This window comes from Ipomoea nil, unplaced genomic scaffold, assembly GCF_001879475.1.
Source record: "Ipomoea nil cultivar Tokyo-kokei standard unplaced genomic scaffold, Asagao_1.1 scaffold1770, whole genome shotgun sequence".
In the NCBI taxonomy this organism is placed as follows: Eukaryota; Viridiplantae; Streptophyta; class Magnoliopsida; order Solanales; family Convolvulaceae; genus Ipomoea; species Ipomoea nil.
This window is the reverse complement of record NW_017618198.1, coordinates 3,480,439-3,499,719: the sequence shown is the minus strand read 5'-3', so window position 1 is coordinate 3,499,719 and position 19,281 is coordinate 3,480,439.

Sequence of the window (19,281 nt, the reverse complement as noted above, 5' to 3'; positions counted from 1 at the left end):
ACTCCTAGCTCTGAGTGGAAAAAGTAGAAACAATATACTCAGGTTACTAGGCTGCCTAGGCGCTAGGCGACCAACTAACGCCTAGCCCCTTCTGCAACATTGCTTAAAAGTCTAAACAAGTTTACCAGTCTATGAAAATTGGTTTAAGACAATGAAATCTAAGACAATGAAATCTATTAAATGTGGAATTAGTTCCCATGTGAAATTCATGAGTATAAACATGGGGGAGACAGGATACAATTAACAGCCTATAGCCCCCCTTTCTTCCCATCTACTTCATATTTCTTGAAAGGCAAACAGCCTCAATTAATGACAACCAACCAAACTTGACAATATGTATATATACACACACACGGAGAGAAAGGATACAATCATAATTTGGTAGGAATGTTGGAATTAAACTGCCTAACTAGGCACCCTTCTTAGTTTTATAATTATAATTATTATTTTTTAACAAGAGAAATCTGCAATTATTATATGATGGTATGCATTAGGTAAATCACACCACAGTAACTTTTTTTTTTTTTTTGTTAATAATTAATAATAAACATAGTGATATGATTATAATATTTTTTAAAAAATAATTGATTTATCATCTTTTTGTATCAATTACTCCATGTTTAAGTCATCGGAATTTAATATCTACAAATACAATAAATACATCATACCCCTAAACAATATAGTATATAGTAACGAATATTACTATGAAGACATAGACCCTGTTTGGTAAAATAGTAGTTTATCAGTCAATTTTGGCTTATTTGATCACTATTAATTGTTTGACTTGGTTACAAAATTAATATATATGTTTAGTTAATTAGCTTTTTTGTAACTTCAAAATGCTAAAATTCAAAAAACTGCTCAAAGCAACTTTTTCAATTAATTTTTTGAGAAAATAAATTATATCAAATAACTATCAGCTAACATCTAATTTACCAAATACTTTTTTACAATCAACTAATATTATCAACTAGTTATACTATCTAATTAATAATAATAATAATAATAACAACAACAACAACAACAATTCAACAACAACAACAACAATAATAAGAGCATAAATCAAATTGATATCTTATTATCAATCATATGCTATCTTATCTTAATTTATTTTAATTTTTTTCTTTAATATATAAAAGTATATATGATGAAGTAAGCTTGCGAGCGAGATCACCATCATTTAAACAAGATTTTATTAAAAATTGGTTAATTTTTAATTAAAAAAAATAATAATAAAGTCCAAATTAATGGCTTATTTAGGAGGGAAGAATATAATATATGAGGTGGTCCAGCTCCATCCACACGTGTTGTTCTTACTTATTAATTACCAAATACCAACCAACAAACTAAAAAGTAAAAACCCTCCACCAATTTAATTCCTTTACATTCATTATTTAAACTGTACTAGAAAATAACATGGAACATCCTTAAATATAATATCATATTATCGGCGTGTTTCATTATTTTATAAGCTCAGGACAAAGTGAAATAAGGATGGCAATGTATCCCGTCCTCGTCGAGGATGGAGACGGAGACGGAGAAAAATATTGAGGATCGGGGAAAGGGACGGGGACGGAGAAAAATATTGGGGATTGGAGACGGGGACGGGAATGTTTTAAAATTCCCCAACGGGGATGGAGATGGGGACGGGGATACCCCTCCTCGCGCCGCCCCGCCCCGAAATAATTAAAATATATATATATATATATATATATATATATATATATATATATATATATATATATATACATACTGGATACATTGAATAGGGTATTATATATTAGGGTTATAGTATCTTAATTTTAAAATCTAATAATATAATTCCTAAAATAATATATATATATATATATATATATATATATATATATATATATATATATATATATATATTGCTTTCACTGCTTTTTATATATACATATATCTATGAGTTATTTTATTAACTAATTTATTTGGCTAGTAATGACTTTTAATTTGCATAGATTAACAACCAAAATATCAAACTAGGAGTTTAATTAAGTTTTGCCACTATGTTAATGGCAGAACATATTTTTATGCATTTTTTCTTCACTGTTTCGATTTTTCATTGACCGGCCCTTTATATATTTTTATTAACTTCCCGCCCCGTTGCCATCCCTAAAGTGAAATTAAGGGGCCCTTTATATATTTTTATTAACTCACCCCCCCCCCCCCCCCGGTTGCCATCCCTATGCATTTTTTCTTCACTGTTTCGATTTTTCATTGACCGGCCCTTTATATATTTTTATTAACTTCCCGCCCCGTTGCCATCCCTAAAGTGAAATTAAGGGGCCCTTTATATATTTTTATTAACTCACCCCCTTCCCCCCCCCGGTTGCCATCCCTAAAGTGAAATTAAGGGGCCCTTTATATATTTTTATATTACATGGAAGGGGATACCCAGTATACACATTACTTGCCTCAGGTGAGATTCGAACCTACCACCTCCCACTTAGGGAAGCAACCAAGTACCAGTGGACCACAAGCCACTTGGTTGGGGCCCTTTATATATAAAGTGTCAAATTATGTTGTGCAACCGTGTGCACTATGCATGGTGCACACGAAATTCGATCCATAATTTCTATATTATCGATCCATAATTTCTATACTATAGATTCATAATTTCTATATTATAAATTCATAATTATTAAACTCTATATTCACAATTACAAACCTCTATGTTCATAATTTTCAATGTTCATATTCCCAATTGTTGAACTCTGTACTCACAAATCACTGAACTATATGTTCATAATTTGTTTAGAAATTATGAATCTATAGTATAGAAATTATGAATCTATAGTATAGCAATTATGAATCTATAGTATAGAAATTTTGAATTTACAGTTTAGAAATTATGAATCTACAATATAAAAATTATGAATTTATAGTATAGAAATTATGGATCTATAGCATAGAAATTATGGATATAATTCTGTGTGCACCTTGCATGGTGTACACGGTTGCACAGCATAACGCTCCATATAAAGTGCTATAGTTATTGTGTGGACCACAGTTCAAAAACGATATCGTTTTGCGTAATTTTTTTTATTCACGCGACTCGCTGTAACATACATTTAATGTACATTATTCTAAAACATAATGTACATTATATTATCCCAAAGTTTCAGTATTCTAACATGTAATGTACATTATATTACTCCAGAAGTTTCAGTATTCTAACATGTAATATACATTATTCTAACACATAAAGTATATTATTCTAACACATAATGTACATTATTTTTACTCATAATATTCAACGGCGTCATTTTGTACCGTGGTCCACACAATAATTTGTCATCTAAAGTGGCGAATTATTTTGTGCAAGGTGGACCCGTGTTCAAAATGGTACTTAGATATATAATTTACATACTAAATGTTCACAATTTACCTTTTAAAAAACACAATTTGTATACTAGAATCACATAATGTTAACATATATGTAATTGATTACCTTGTTTTATATTCATAAGTTTCTTTCAAATACTGCACTCACACGACATTAACAAATTATGATTTGATTATATTACCATATATTGTATTCATAAATGAGTAAATACCCAAAATAGTCCCTCGACTATAGCTAAATTCACAAATTGGTCCTCGACTTTCAATTTTAACCAATTAAGTCCTTAACTTTGTAATTTTAACACAATTTGGTCCTTTGTCTATTTGACCATTTGTTGACTGTGATTTTTGAGGATATATATGTAATTTCATGGTCCATCGTCGATTTTTTAATGTTCTGGTTGCATTTCCAGACCGCACTGTTACATTTGAATCCACTGCTGAAAGCAATCTACCAAATCCGGTCGCCTTTCTTCATCCTCCCTTTGGATTCAATGTAGTTGAGTTCGTACCAAAGCTAAGAAGACGACGTGTTTCAGAACTGGTGCAACGTCATCTTGGAGGCCTCCACGTGCTCCGAGCCTCCAACGAGAGCTGAAGGTTCTTCTGGAGATCATCGATCACGGTCAACAAACGGTCAAATAGATAGAGGACCAAATCGTGTCAAAATTACAAAGTTAAGGACTTAATTGGTTGAAATTGAAAGTCGATGACCAATTTGTGAATTTAGCTATAGTCGAGGGACTATTTTGAGTATTTACTCTTCATAAATTTCCTTCTACAGTTGTTATGCGTTTTGACTTAAAAACATATTTTATATTCTAAAAGTTCACAATTCAAATACTAAAAATACACAATTTATACGTCGTTTAGGACCAGAGTCCACCTTGCAAAGGTAAAAGTATAATTTTTTTCTCAAAAATATTACATTTTCCTATATAAGTAACAAATATTTTATTCCTAATTTAGTATTACATTTACTAGTATAAATATTATAATTCATCTTGACATGACATGTTAGACAAAGGTCTATGAGACAATCTCACACAAATTTTTATCTAATTAAAATAATATATTTGGTTGAAATGCACGCAAAAATTAATTATTTGTGGTTCTTTTTTCGGCTGAAGTTTATCCTCTTTCTTAATTAATGAGGAACACTAGCAGAGGCTAGATACAACGCATATCACAAATATAATCATTAATAATGATTTATTTAATATTAAGTATTATTTAAATAAAGAAATAAAAAAGCAAGTTAAAGATTATACTAACGACCAGCTTTCCAACAACTCTCTGTATCCCTCCTAATTATGACGACTACTTAACGTCACTCTGTGCTTTTTCATTTCATTTTTTTTAAGGGAAAACGAAGGATATATTAAAGCAAATGTTCAATACAAGACGGAAAAGAAGATAATCAACACATAGGACCAGACTGAAAACGAACCTCCCTCGCTAACACATGAACAAGTTTGTTCGTTGATTTAGAAATAAACTTAAAGGACAATACTACTTCAAAGTGTTGACGAAAATTAGAGCAATCAGTGATAACACACCTTGCATAAGAATAATCGTGTCTGGCAATGCACGATTAATCAAACTGCAAACCAAAAAACAATCAGAGTGTATCAAAATTTTGGTGAAATCCCTTTCTTTAGTCCATGATAGAGACTCCTTAATTGCGAGCGCATCCTCCAAATGTGGATCATCTAGACATCGGACTAGTCCATTAGCCGCAATAGACTCGCCATAATCATCTTTAATTAGAACACCAAATTCAAAATTTATAATCGTTGATAATTCAAAATTTGTTTAAAATGTACATACTGTAATGATTGATGAGTACAGTGAAGTACTCTGTAGTTTTTACCTCAATGACACCTCTATAGCTCTCTGAAATGGGAGGTGAGAGGTCACATGTTAGAATCCTAGTAAAAGTATTAACTTAGTAAATTTATGATTAATCATTTGTATATAGATTTATAAAATTTTAAATCCTATAAATTTCACAGAAGAAACAAACCACAAAACTTGTCTTGCATGCTCAAACTAAGAAGAGCAATAAAAAACTCTAATAGAAAGCCAAACTGAGGACAACCTTATAATTTCTAAGTCAATTAGTGTCCTCATGATTTCTAAGTCAATTATTATACTAACTATGTGATTGTCCCTAATTATTATTTGGGTTGCTCACTAAATAAATTATACTGATAAAAATTAAACTCGAGGAAATTAGTACGAAACTTAATCATATGAGTGGTGGCTAGCTTTTATAACATGGATAATTCATTTTTGGTTAAATTAGTATTTTGATTTCTCAGTTATTAACAATTAGTCAATTTGGTTCTTCACTATCATGCGTGCATATAAACGCATCATCCATAACAAGCACCTACACCCCCGACATTTGAGCGAATGCACACCAAAAAAAACATCTAAGTTATACAATTCAAACTCTAAAAAGTTATTAAAAATTTTTCCAAACTTAAATTTTTTCAATTCGATAGGTATATTTTGAGAATCATTTTAAATATCATTTACTCATCATTATCTATTTTAAATGTATAATATATTAAATTCATCATTTAAACTAATAGAATCGGAATTCACTTGGACTCGACCCAAATAAAGAAGGTACCCCATCCATTCAAAATGACCGTGTTAAATGTTAATTTTAGCTAATTTATCCAACATTCATTTCAATTCCTTACAACAAAATACTTTGTCATAAAATCTATCATAATTTATAACTTTATAATGTGCAATAATGGGGTGATTGTAAAAAGGCAGTGATGCCATAATAACTACATAAGAATCATGCATACCGACATTCGATCTAAGAACATCACGTGAATATAATGTATGTGGGGAGCGTGCAGCGCAGCATACGTACATATTTATCTACGATCTACATCTATCATCTATAATCTATAAACAAATCTAATAAGAGCCAATAAAATTAGTCCCATAATAGGAACTAACAAAATATTAACTGAGTAATTATTTGTAGAAATGAATGATTTATATTATTTTGATTTTATTATTTTTCGTACTTTACCATCTATTATATCATTTACTTTTCTTAAATACCATTCTTCCGTGAGCATAAACTTTAATAATGGAATATTTGTTAACTATTTATTAGTCTTAACTTACTCATTAATTTTCATAAAGAAGGTCTTAGGTTCAAACCTTATCCCAATAAAAATAAATTGACATAATTGTTAAACATATATATATATATACTTTTTTTTTGGGGTATACATTAAACATATATATACTATGAATATGTTAGAGTGTATTAAAAAATACAATATAAAATTTAACATGATCTTTGCTCAATTAATTAGAATCACACATTGAGCATTGATGAAACGGTACACTTAATATACAGTATATATTCAACACAGATGATAAGCTATGACTATTATCATTATCTTTTTGGGAAGGTGGATTTAGTTCTGTTTTTTAAGGTGTACTGCTCCAAGGCACTAAAATTGCAGTGAAGCACAGCAAGGGTCTAGATTACATCAAAAATTTATTTTTAGCAGAAGTTACAACAAAAGAAAGTATGTATCACGTCAATTAATAAGGTTTTGTGTTGCAAAAATTATGCAATATAATGCAGTTTGTGGTTTGGAGGATGGATGGTGATATGATGGGGGCAATCAGTGAAGTGAAGAAAAAAAGTGATGAAAAAAGGGAAGATAGATAAAGCCATGGCTTTGGCCTTTGTGTGATATGGAATGAGTGAAAAAGATTAGCATTAGATGCATCCACATTTCCACACATGTAAACATCAACACACCTAGTTGAGGGTCCTACTCTATGTCTCTATGAAATTGTTAGTAATCATAATATTATATGTTTATATTATATGCTTTAGAGTCTATGGCTGTAATATAGTCAAATAGTCATAGCCTTAATAATAGGAGAGTCTTCTGTTAACTCTCCTATAGGACTCTGTAGCTCTCTCTCTCTGTAACTGATTGGTTCATTCAATTGAATTCATTGTTCATCGTCTCATCTGGTATCAGTTGCGATAGGATTAGAACTTTGTTTCCTTTCTTCTTTTCCGCTTCTTCTTTCGCGCAAACAATCGACGATGTCATCCGGTTCATCTGAACGGACCATCACCACCTCCACCCCAAATATTCCGGCCACCCCTAACCCCCTCTCTGCAGCCCATCACTTTGTTTCAATGAAGCTCACTTCAAGAAACTACCTTTTTTGGAGGACTCAACTTCTCCCGTTCCTCCGTGGCCAAGGCTTGATGGGATATATTGACGGCAGTTCTCCGTGTCCTCCGGCAACTGTGTCCGTCACCTCCGCGTCCGGTGAATCCACGGCCACCACAACCACCACATCGGCGAACCCTGCTCATGCGGCTTGGGTCCAACAGGACCAAGCCATTCTGTCCATGCTAATCTCATCCTTCTCGGATGAGGTTATGCACCATGCGCTCGGCCGGCACACCGCCAAAGACGTGTGGGATTCCGTCACTTCGGCGCTAGCATCCACCACTCGATCACGCTGCCTAAGTCTACTTGGTCAATTCCAGACATTGCGTCAAGGTAGCAGTTCCCCGGCCGAATACTTGGGCAAGGCGCAAACGATCGTGGAAGCGCTGGCTCTCGCCGGCCGGCCACTGTCCGAGGACGAACAGGTGTTGTATGTTTTGCGTGGGCTTCGTCCGGAATTCCGGGCAATGGCGAGCTCACTGACCGTCTCCGGCCACTCCGTCTATGTCTACTCTATGTCTCTATGAAATAAAGCATTTTGATATGATATGATGAGAGTACCTAATTCTCTTTACAATGTGATCACTAATGGGAAAAATAATTTGTTTTAAGGAAAAAAAATATTGAGAATATGTTTATTTGTACATATTTTAGTTTGAAAAACAAAGAAAAAAGAGAGAAAAATTGATTGAAGAATTGAAATAAATTTAGTTTTACGCTAGTAGTTTAAGTGGAAGACCACATGACTAAGTCACCATTCCAACAACAGGATTGTGTCTTGGAGCTAGGGGCGCTGTTTGGACCACTCTCACTAATAACATCCTGGAGCTAGGAGGTGTGGCTTGAACGACTCGCGATTTACTCCCCTAACTACATAAGACTCGAACTCTTAACTTTAAGATCATAACCTCATAAATTTATAATCTATTTTCCAGAATCTAAATAACTACAAACTTTCATCTATCCACAATCCTTTATTGAGGAAAAGTATACTCCATAAATGTTTACCTTTTTGTATACTATAAAATTTATTAAGTGGTTATTGATAACATTATATTTTGTGAATTTGTGCAATGACTAGTTGGTGAAATGATGATACACCATGACTACTCTCACCATTGGATTCAAATCTATGAAACTCTCCCAATTAAATAGGGTTGATAGCATGGCTTGATCTCTATTCAATTTGGGTAGTTTTATTCATGTTTTAGTGTTTCTTTCTAGTTTTATTTTTATAATCATTTAAAAAAAAAATTTCAATTTGTTTTATGTTGAATTGTGTATGTGTAAGATCAATCTCGGTACAAGTGATCAACGTAACACACAATATTATATTCTTAAACCTATCATCAATCCTCTTAGCTTGTATGCTCAATATATACCATCTATCAAGCTCACCCCCCTTCTCATCCTATCTCTCTTAACTAATAACCACACATATCCTACATTCTTCTCCACTCTCCATTGATACTTACACTTTTATTCTACTTTTTAAATCAATTATTCGTTCATCTTATATTAATTCGGTACAACTATTTCAAATTAAATTCCCTTTTTCTTTATATATATATATATATATATATATATATATATATATTATTCGTTCATCTTATATTAATTCGGTACAACTATTTCAAATTAAATTCCCTTTTTCTTTATATATATATATATATATATATATATATATATATATATATATAGACACACACATGTTTCACTTTAATTGAAGTGACTAGCTCTATTACAATGTAGTATCACCAATAACGCCTCCACCGAGACTTGAACTCACAACCTTTCAAATGGGATTCCAACCCGAGTATCATTAGACCACATAATCTTGATCTGTTCAACCAAAGACGACTTATTGTAACTATTTTATCAAATATAACATTTAAAATTAAACAAAAAGCTAAACTTTAACTGAGAATTGATAATCCATTATTCAAACATCCAAAAGACATTACGAATTGGCCCCTCATATTTTGATACTATCCGTGTTCAATTATGAAAACAGCAACGCTAAAAAAGAAATGTTTGTACGGATGAGAGTATGATAGAAATTATTATTATTCACAAGAAAAAAAAGAAGTGATGATCATCATAAATATGATGACTACCATAAGTTTGATTCGACTACCGAATACCGATGGCCATCCTTAGCTTGTAGAGTTGTAGTGCGCTTACCTGTTGCATTCCAATAAAGCCGCCATTGTCGAAAGATGATAAATGGATTCATAAGTTTATTAAAGAAAAATTTTAAAAAATACCAACCTACTTTTTTTTAAAAAAATTAATTAGAATATATTATTAAATAAAAAATTAAAAATAGGGTAGTGTAATATTATTCTATCTCAATATGTTATTACTCTACTCTCTCATTTTACATATTGATTGTCTTAATAACACTTAATTAAAGTTATTTTTAATTTAATTTTACATAAATTTAAATTTAGCATTAATATATAAAATTTAAATATTTAAAAATATATTAAAAGTATTATTAAAGAAAAACAAATTTAAAAATATGTAAAAATGTTAAAGAAAAATTGATTTGATTAATTTTTTTTATTAAATTATGATGTGTCTTGAGTAGTGTAAAAGACTTTTGTCAGTACGGACTTAACTCAATAATTCAGTATTTATGAGAAAATAACAAATTTTGAACCCTCTGCATCGATATTTGATCCTATTTACTGAATTACTGAATCATTGTCATCATTATTAGTACGACTAGGCCTGACAATCCTGCAAAATGCTGAGCCTTGATTTGACCCGTTAATCACGAGTTGCCTCCCATCTTTTTGCTCCGACACATCAAAATTCCTTTGATGTTCCACTATTTCATTGCCACAATTAATCTCTGTAGCTCCAAGTGTTGCAGTGGAATTTTCATCATTATATTTTTGTTTTTAAATAAGTACAATAATTTTATGTAGGGCGGCCGACGTTCTCATTAAACTGTCAGTTTGTGCACATTGAGATTTGAGGATCCTCGTTGGTGCCTCATTGTCATAGTTGAGAATGAATTGGATTTTGCATAAACCACAACTATTAGTTTCCTTTTTCTTCAGGCAATTTCTTCCTTTAGCATCTACATCTGGGGTGAAATGGGATTCATGTCAGGTCATTTAATTTGGGTGGGGTTAATAATCAATGTGGAGTGAGATTATTTTAAAAAAGAATTCTACTGCAAAGACGAAGTTAATGTCAGACAAAAAAAATAGAAGGCTGATGCGTGTGTGTATTTAAAAATTATATTTCATTAATACATTTCAAAGAATGTATAATATTTTCAATAAAAATGTAATATTTGTTGACTCATCAAAAATATTATTACTCCTTACATTCTTACTAAAATATTATTTTAAAAATTTATTTCACATGAGAACGTCTTACACAAAATTTCGTATTTCATATTTAGCATATTAAAAGTCTCGATTTAATTTCAATTTGATTGTGTAAATCTGAACAAACGTTTAATTAATGAAAACAATATAGTAACGTATAATCCAGCGTCAGAAGTTAGCCGCAATTGGTGATTGAGTGATTAGGTGTTAGGTGCGGTGCTGGCTGGTTGGAAGCACACAACGTAACCCAATTCCCATATTAATCACTTCCCCAATTAACTTCCTTTTCCTTTGACTTTTATTTCATCTTTCGTCTTTAACCATCAAAAACCTTAGCATATTTAGTAAAAAATGAAACCTAAAAACAACCTTAATTATGATATGAAAGTTAGGCGTCAGCTACTGGATGGTTATTGATTTCCTTCGGGTATGTGGTGTTTAATTTTGTCTAATCTTTTAGAGCTAGTTTGGTTCCTGGAATAGGTCGGAAATAGAATACCATCTTTGGGAATAGACTTATTCCATTGTTTGGTTTGTCTTTTTATAGGAAGGGGATACCCAATTACATAAAATGCCTCCACTGAGGCTTGAACTTATCAAGTCCCACATAGGTGAGCAACATGGTACCATTAGACTACAAGATCCTTGGTTGGTTTGTCTTTTCATGGCTGGGAATAGCATTCCCGAGAATAAGCTATTCCCTTTCCAGGGAAATAGCCATTCCTAGGAGACCCCCTAATATTAGCTATTCCCAAGTATTTAGAAATAACTTTTGTACTCTAATACCAAAAATACCCTTTGTGTGTGTGTGTGTGTGTATATATATATATATATATATATATATATATATATATATATCACCACCGCCACCACCATCACCATCGCCACTACCGCCGCCATCGCTACCGCCGCCGCCATTGCTACCACCGCCGCCATTGCCACCACCACCGCCACCATCGCCGTCACCACCACCACATATTTTTATAAGGGTATTTATGTCTCTTAGCTTAAAACATATATCATTTATATTCCTTAAACTAACCAAACACTGTAATATAATTCCTAAAGTCTATTCCTTCCGCGAACTATATAATAGAATACAATTTCTATTCTCTTCCTTAACTATTCCATTCCTTATGGAATAGCATTCCTATTACCTCAAAATTTATTTCGTGAACCAAACGTGCTATTCTTTTTTTCATGTCTTTGGATCAGTGAGCTCCATAATTATTCTATTAAAAGTTCAGTTAAAAATGACATGTAAAATAACTATTTTAAGGTAAAATTTTGTCCACCTATGATTTGAATCAGGTCAAAGTAAATTTATGTTTAAAGACATCTCCAACCAATGAGAAAGAGAAAAAAATAAACGGAGGGAAGAGGATATTACTCTCCGGAGTAAAAGCACATTGGCTTGTGGCAGGTGAAAACCATTCAGACACCCACATAGTTGGGGATAACCTGTCTCTTCTCCCTCCCCCGACACGCATATTTTGTTTTTTTTTTTTTTTTTAATAAAAAAATTGTTATTTTATTTTTTTAAATTTATATATATTAAAATTAAAATTTGTATTTAAAATTTTAAATTTTATTAATTCCTGGTATATATAGTATTTAAAATTTGATTCCAAATTTTTATTTCATTATTTAAATTTATTTTTATTTAAAATCAAAATTATTATTATAAAAATTGAAATTATAAGTTATAGAAAAGTGAATAAAATAATAGATGATGTGTATAATTGTGTTGTTTTATAGTTATGTAAGTGATTAAACGTACATCAATTTATACATTTAAAATATAACATTTTACGTACAACATTGTATTATTTATTATCCTTTCAAAAAAAAAACATTGTATTATTCATCTACTAATATAATATTGTTTCTATAAACTAGTAATTCACCCGCGCGATGCACGGGGAAAAAATTATGTTATTATAAATATAAATAAAAAATAGAAAAAATAAAAATATTTTAAATTGTTTAATATAATAATATTTTTGAGCTTCCATTGGTCAAGTATTTATTATTTTTAAAGAATAAAAAATTATAATTAAAATTTTGTATGGTTAATATAATCTCTAATTATGTACATATTCAAATAAACTTATAGAGAGAATTTACATAATTACATTGATTTATTCTTAATTGTATTTCATCTATATTATAATTTTCACAATACGAATAATAACTAAGATAATTACATTTAGAAAGCAAATTTCAAAATTTATATGAGTAAATTTAAACTCTAATTGAACACATTTTTTTATATGATTATATAATATATTCTTTATGCACATGGCATTCCATGTTGGAAAAAACAGCATTAAAATGGCATAAAATGACATGTTAAGTGGCTATTTTGTGGTACAATTGTCAGTGGGGTCCACTTCCGATTTGGATCGGGTCAAAGTGGATTCGGGTTCTTCGTAGTGAGACGAAGAGATTGATATATTGTACGCTCAAAACGGATAATGGGTGAATGAGATATTGATTCCAATGTAGACCCATTGAGTTGGAAAAATGTAAGGGAAAAGTGAGCTTTGTCCCACATAGATTTGGAAAGAGGATTTCACCCCCCTTTTATACAAGAGCTCTTTTGGAGCTTGTAGAATTGTATAGCATAGAGGCTCTCTCACGCGGGGGGGCGGGGGGGTGCAAATCAAATTCCAACTAGAAACGAGATCGAACAGGCTTGATTCAAGCCCGAGCTCGTGTGCGCCGGCACCTGGGGGCACGAATGTCGTCCGGAAATTGGCTGGCCTTGCGGGCTACCAACACTATATGGCCACACCACGAGAGATCTCTCGTGCGAGATCAAGTTTGACTCTCGTGTTGTGAGCACACATGAGAGATCAGTCTCGTGTGCACTGAAGCACGAACTTTCGTGCATCCCGAAAGTAACTGAACTGAAACAGCGCGGACCATTCGTTGGTTCTGGACTGTTACAGGATTAATCTTGTATTAATTCCACCTTTTGAATTTTTGAGTTAAATCTCAATAATGGTGGCTGTTTCAGGTGTTACAAATCGTGGATTAAATGCTAAACTAAATGCTATTGATTCCTCACCTCCTATATAAGAAGGGGTGTTACAAATCGTGGGTGCTCAAACGTCGAACCGTTGTACGTTTTATCATGGGAAACCTAGGCCACAACGCTCCTAGCACTTTTGGGAGGTGGCAAATAAGGTTTTAAGGAAAGACAGGCACTTTGCCTAAACTCGTACGAATCTTTCTTCCTTCTCCTTCTTTCTTGTTTTGGATTATGCTCTAAGCAAAAATTCGTTCTTTCTTGTTGTTTTGGAATTATAATCTAAGGATTATATTTTCTTTTTGGTTGATATATATTGGTATATCTTTTTTCGTAGATATACATGTATATATAACCGTTGGGTCCGTTTTATATATATTTGTGTGTATATATATATTTCGGATATATATCCAATAATATTTTATATATATTTTGTGTGTATATATATAAATATTATTTTACGGATATTAAATCGATTGTGGTTCATTATCTCCAACATTCCATAAACTAAAATGTCATTTTATAAGTCCAAGACCACTTTTTATGGAGATAATTCAAATGTATTTTTTTTCTTTTAAAAGTCCTAAGTTTAGACATCCCAAAAAACATTAAAGACCCATACGATATATACATTTATATATATTTAAATTTTTATTTATGGCTTAAATGATTTTTTTTTTTTTTATTTTGAAGTCCAATAATTGACCCACGGCCCGCAACATTTGCTTTCTTCATCCCTTCTCGCTTCTGCCATTTCTTTGAAGCATTTGGGATGGAGAAAAATTATATGTAGAGGCTTGCATTAATTGCACTGTTTTAGATATTGAATAGGCTTTCATCAAAAATTTAATTAATATTGTAATCCCAAGAACCACCATAAATAACAAAAGCATATCAAATAGGCTTTCATTGTAAAGCCAGAGATTTAACTAATATTGCATCGTGTCATAATCCTAATACCATAACATTTAATAACTCCATTAATTTAATAAATGTAATCCTTTGTTATGGGCGAGAAAAAAAAAAACAGCTATTTTATTTTTCAAATGTTGTGCTTCTTTTATCAGGACTATGTGGTCTAATGGTATCCGGGTTGAACTTCCATCTGGAAGGTTGTGTGTTCGAGCCTCGGTGGAGGTGTTATTGGTTCTTTGTGTTTCAATAGGTTGAGAAAGTATATGAACAGATACTACAATGTAACAGAGCATTCAAAAAAATGTTGTGCTTTTTTTTTTTTTTTTTTTTTTATAGTAAAAGATATTTTGGCTATTTTATATTTATAGCTAGTAATAATAATAATGTTGGTAATTAATTATAATATTAATTATTTCCCAACCATATAGCTTTATTATATGTAAGATATTATTGTTATTGAATTAATTGTATTCAATTAATTGGTTGACAGTTTTTATATTTTGAAATTTTGAGACACAAAGACATAAAGTGTATCTAACTCAAAACACTTCTCCCTCACTTCCAAAATTTCTTATATATATTTCTAAAATATTTTTTCTTATTTTAAGTAATTACCTAACCAAAATACGTACACATCTACTACCAATTTTGTTGACTCACCAATCATCTAACTCTCATGAAAAGTGTCTTCTTAAATGAAAAAAAAAAAAAAATTACACCAAAATTGTCGTCAAGAAATGCAAAAAAAAAAAAAAAAAAAAAAGGATAGATGTTGATGAAAATAGATAGATGCATGTATGAATGCATATCATTTTGAATGATACGTAGAGTAGCTAGTTAGGGTAGTGGGTATTAAACAAGAAACATACCCACACGTGGGCAAGAAACCCTATTAGTCTTTGCTTTGATAAATTTGGCAAGCTTCAAAGAATTCTGATTGTCTAAATTACTAAAAATAATTTAGTATAATTAATAATATAAATTATAATGTTGGTAATTGACACACCAACAACTATGTTATCTTTTAAGGTGTAGGTTTGACTTTAAGGATACAACAAAACCTACTAGTTGGACTAAAAACAGTAAATAAATATATGTGCATGGTGCTCTTGTTACATATATATATTATATGTAGAGGGCAGTCTTCTTCCTATCTGTGAGGGATCTTCGACAGTATATTACAATCTGATTATACAGATCAGAAGTTATAGATCAATTGAATTTCAAGTTTTTTCAAAGAGTTGATACAAGGTAAAAATTTATAACTTTTGTAGTTAGTTATTGTAAAAGGTCTTTAAGCCTTGTATGTGTAAAAAAAAAAATGCTGCAATCAATCTTGCAAATTCAGAAAATGAAGAAATTTCAAATATAGCCACCACTGTAGCATTTATTGATCCTATAGGTAAAATACTTATTGTGCACACTCTTTAAATATATTACAACTAATATAAATTTACAAACTTCATTTCATTTTCTAGACTCAACTTGCATGGATTAAAGGCAAAATCAACATCAATCTTAACATAAAATCACTTATAATATATAGGATGTAGCCGCAGTTTGAAAAAATTTATGGATAAAGTGACAAATTAATTAACTACATGCATTGGGGTGATTTCATGTGCACACGGTGTGCATTGATTTGGTCAGAGTAACTGACTGCTGCTCTAGCCATTCATTTTATTTTTAAGTACTTTTTACTATTTTTTACATTAAAAATATAAAAAATTATATTTTATGTATTACGAATCTCATTTAGTCCTTTTACTTTATTATAATTAAATTTATAATTTGTATCCATTAAAGGTTTTAATTAAATTATAATTATTATTAGAAACTATAAACGATAATAAATTAGATACTGTAAAAGACTAATAAATTATAATTGATGTAAAGTGTGTTTCACAAAAAACTAAGAAAAAATTTGAATCATTAGAAAGTAGTTATTTGATTTTTTTTTTTTTTTTTTTATATAGTGGATGTTGATATGAAATGTCAAAGCCTTAAAAGATTAGGAAGGATGCCCTTAAATATTCAGCTTTAATAACTAAAATAATTTGATATTAATTTAATTAATTAAATAAAAGGAAAGTTTAATTAGTTCAATTTAAAACTAATCAAATTAACCTAACTCAGCTCTAAACTACAATTTATTTTTCCTTTTTTTTTCAAATATTCAAGATAAAGTATATAAAAATAATTTTACATCAACTGTAATTACTTTCACGTCAATGCCACGTAATTTGTAATTGAAAATTATATTGAGCTTTTCTTGTTAAAAGAAGAATTGTACAATTCATTTTTTTTTTTGAATATTATTAACTCTATTACAATGCAATGCAGTATCTGTAAATAACTACTTTCTCAATCTACTGAAGCACATAAAGTTAATTGCGCCTCCACTAAGAGAATTGTACAATTCATTATTTAGTCTAATATATCCATGCAATATAATCATTGATTAATTTGATAATCACATTAGATTAATTAACAAATTTCAATTTAACAAATAGGCATCCCAATGGGGATTTTTAGAGGATTTTTGATGATTCAAAAATCTCCATTGAGGTGTTGTTTAATGGGAGTATGAATTTTTTTTAGAAAGAGAAAACTCATGTTTAAGTTGAAGCCCATTTCGCAAGATTTTTTATTTTTATTTATTTATTTATTTTTTTTTTTTTAAGTTCTACATGTAGTTTTTTTTTTTTTTAAGTTCTACATGTAGAGATCAGATATGCATAGCATCTAGTAGTCACATGCGTTTCACGCACCTGCTAAGTACATGGAAGTGGTAACCAACCGCTCACTGCTACTCTATTTTCTCTTTGCTTTTTCCTTGTATAATTTGGTTAAAGCAATTTATTGTTGTTATAGTCATTTATTTTCAGTTTTAGTAATATTTTTAATTTAAAATATATTTAAAAATTAAATAGAAAAACTCATACTTAAGTTAAAACCAACCGTTGTGTGCGTTTCACGCGCATGCTATGTGCATGGGAATACTCGCCAACCGCAATCACTCCCTTTCTCTTTGTTCTTTCGTGTATAATTCGGTCAAAGAAATTTATTGTTGCTTTAGTAATTTATTTTCATTTTTAATATTTTTTATTTTTACGACTAACGGGTAGTCAGCGGTGGACCAACACCGCCGTTAATAAAATGTGTATGAAAAGAGATATTGAGATATTAGGAAAATTCATATACATTTTAAGTTCTGCGTATAGAGACACAAATAGCACCAAGCAAGCGTGTACGGGCTTGCTAATTACATGGGAGCGGTCACCGACAACCACTCCCTATCTCTTTGCTCCCCCCCCCCCCCCCCTAAAATTTGGCTTAAGCAACCTATTCTAATAATTTATTTTAAATTTTTTAGTAATATTTTTAATAGTTAAAAATATTAAAAAAAAACTAATTTTTATTTATTTAAAATCTCATTTTTATTTGTTATACTTTTTTTAACGAGTTTTTTGTTAGAAGAAACATTGTATTGTATATATATAAAAAGGTAGGTACTTGCCCCCGGTCCCAGGACTAATATAGTGATTAGGAAAATTCAAGATGCGTTTTAAGTTCTGCGTGTAGAGATGCGCATAGCATCAAGCAAGCATGTGCATTTCACACGCTTGTTAATTACATTGGAGCGATCGCCAACTGACAACCGACAACCACTCCAATCCCTATCTCTTTGGTTTTTCCCGTAAAATTTGGCTAAAGCAACTTATTCTAATCATTCATTTTAATTTTTTAGTAATATTTTTTAATAGTTAAGAATATAAAAACTAATTTTTATTTATTTAAAATCTCATTTTTATTTGTTATATATATATATATATATATATATATATATATATATATATACATTTGATAGTTTTTGTTAACTTATAAATTATAGTTATTATTAGAAACTAGAATTGATAAATAAATTAAATACAAGAATAATAAATTATAGTTGATGTAAAGTAGGTGGCCTCACAAAAAATGAAGAAAAAACTTGAACCATAAGTTTTCAGTTTTAATAACTTTAATCAATTCAATTCAAAATACACCAAATTAACCTAATTAATGGGGGAGTGAAGTCCTTAAAATATAAATTAAAGCTCTCTCAAAATCTATTTTATGTACTTTTTAGCCCTCAATAACCTCTTGTTATTTTGTCAATAGATCAAAAAGTATAAGCATTTGAATTTCATTTTTCACATTATTATATAAACGTGAGGTGATTTGTGTGGTTGAAAAAACTCTTTGAGACAAAATCTCACCCTAGCTCGACTCTAAACTAAATATATTTAGGTTCTCACTCATCATTTTATTTGTCACACTTATTATTCATTGGACAAACTAAAACTCTTTTTGATTTGTTTATTTTATTTAG